The following is a 2,500-nucleotide window of genomic DNA, read 5'->3' as shown; positions in this document are numbered from 1 at the left end:
AAAGATGAATACTCCAAAATGCAATTGGAGTTAGTGGGGCATTTATGTATTTTCAGCATACTACAATTGACGTGCATGTATTTGGGACATCCTAAATCTTTTGGCATACTAAATTGCAGGGAAGTATGGGGATTGGAACGCAGGGTTATTTATATTTAAATAAAAGGAAAAGCCTGTGTGGTCCTTTAAGAATAACAACACGTTTTAATGCACATGTGATATGAAGACAATTTTTCATTTATTTCATTTTACCTTTATTTATACTGTAGAGATCAATTGAGGTGTGTGTGTGTGTGTGTGTGTGTGTGTGTGTGTGTGTGTGTGTGTGTGTGTGTGTGTGTGTGTGTGTGTGTGTGTGTGTGTGTGTGTGTGTGTGTGTGTGTGTGTGTGTGTGTGTGACCCTCATTTATAATGATGTCGAGTCAAACAAATGCAAAGCGAAAACAACACAATGTACATGAATGCAAATACATCAAATACACAACAAGCTGATAAAGAGAAGAAAAAAACAATTGTGTGTGTGTGGGTGTGCGTGTGTGGTGCGTGCGTGTGTGTGTGTGTGTGTGTGTGTGTGTGTGTGTGTGTGTGTGTGTGTGTGTGTGTGTGTGTGTGTATCATAAGTTGTTTTGAACGGGTTTGAGAGTGAGAACATTCTAGAAAGCTTTCTCTATCCAGTATGGGACGGTTATCGCAACAACAAAAAATAATTATCCTTAAGGTTTTGAACAAAGAGATAGACATCAGGGGCCGTATTCACAAAACATTTTAAGGCTAAGAGTAGGTCCTAACGTGCTGATTTAGGAGTAACTCTCAAAAATAAGGGGCGTTTCACTCCTAATTTTAGGACTCCTAACTTTTTAAGATAAGTGTAATTCACAAAGCATTTTAGCGCTAAAACTAGCTCCTAAATCTATGAAAAGCTAGGAGTCCTCGAGAGGACTCCTAAGTCACTAAGAGTAAATCACAGACACTCATTTGATGGCATTTTGGAGAGATTTAATGCTAGTGAGCTTTACAAAAGGTACCTTAATAGCTGTAAGGGTTTAATGATCTTAGTAAAGCTATGTTTAGAAAGTATAGACACATTTATATTTATTATATTTATATAAAAAATTATGTATTAAGTTCCTTTTCCTGCAGTTGCTTTGGGTTTACGATGCACTGAAAGTTACTGTTGGTGTCACGTTTGGGTTTAATTTGTTACTAGAGTAGGCCCATATGTGGCGCTTCCATCTCCTCCATTCCACAGGTCCGCTACTGTATAGTTGCGTGTCTCGCCTTTTTCCTTCCGCATGCACTTTACGATTTCGCCAGCTGTTGTTTCTAAATTGCGAATTTCCTGGTTTGCCGCTGTCTGACTATTGCGGCATAGTCCGCCGTTGAGGGAAATACAGTGAGAGTGCATGGCGTGCAGCTGTTCAATGAGGATATTTTTTCCGATTCAAATCATTGTAACATTTTAAATTAATAGACCTATGTGGCGCTATTGTAGGTTAATTGTGAACGAATGTGTGGGAAACCCTGCAGTATCTTGGTTTCATGTTAAATCAGTGTCACTTGTCATTAATTGTATATAAAAACTCTTCACTTTAATACAGCGACACGATATGGATATCTCCACAGTGTTTCTATCATAAACTCACTCTTAGCTCTCATTCCCTCTCAGCCAATCACTGTGGGCATAGAAGGTATGAACATGACATCATCCATAGCAACAGGGTCAACACCGCCCTCTAGTCTTAGCTTAGGAGTCCCTCCCATTCCTTAGTAAAAGTTGGTCTTATCAGCTTTGTGAATAGGTTTTAAGAAATTACTCCTTACTAAGAACTTTTAGTGCTCCTTATGAGTACTCTTAGCGCTAAGATAAAATGTTTTGTGAATACGGCCCCTGGCTTATAGAGTAAATAAGATAGATAGATAGATAGATAGATAGATAGACAGACAGACAGACAGACAGACAGACAGACAGACAGACAGACAGACAGACAGACAGACAGACAGATAGATAGATAGAGTAAATAAAACAGAGAGGCAGTAGTGATAGAGAACAAATGGAGGTTCAGGTTTACTAAGGGGGACAGTGCCATCCAGTGGAAACACTCAGTTACTGATATTGACTTGTTTTTTTAAACTTTGGGTTGCGTTCCAAATCGCATACTTCCTACTATATAGTATGTAGAAAAAAGATTTTGGATGTCCCGATTCTTGTGGCCAGATTTAGGATGGTTAGAAGTACCCGGATGTCCTACTTCATGCGACCAAGATTGTTAGTGTTGAAAACTGCATCCTATTTGGGCGATTCTGACCCACAATCCAGTGTGCACGTGAAGTGACGTCACATCGACGAAGCCTCCATATTTAAACAAACGGGGATGCGACGGATATAAAAGCAAGAGGCAAGATCAAGGCGCAATGTTATGATGAAATAAGAGAGTAAAGTATGTCCCAATAGTATGCATACTGCATCCTAACCAGATTATTTTTATCGTCGGATGTAGTA

This window comes from Ammodytes marinus (genome assembly GCF_949987685.1).
Source record: "Ammodytes marinus genome assembly, chromosome: 12".
Taxonomy (NCBI): Eukaryota; Metazoa; Chordata; class Actinopteri; order Uranoscopiformes; family Ammodytidae; genus Ammodytes; species Ammodytes marinus.
Note: the sequence above shows the minus strand (reverse complement) of the source record.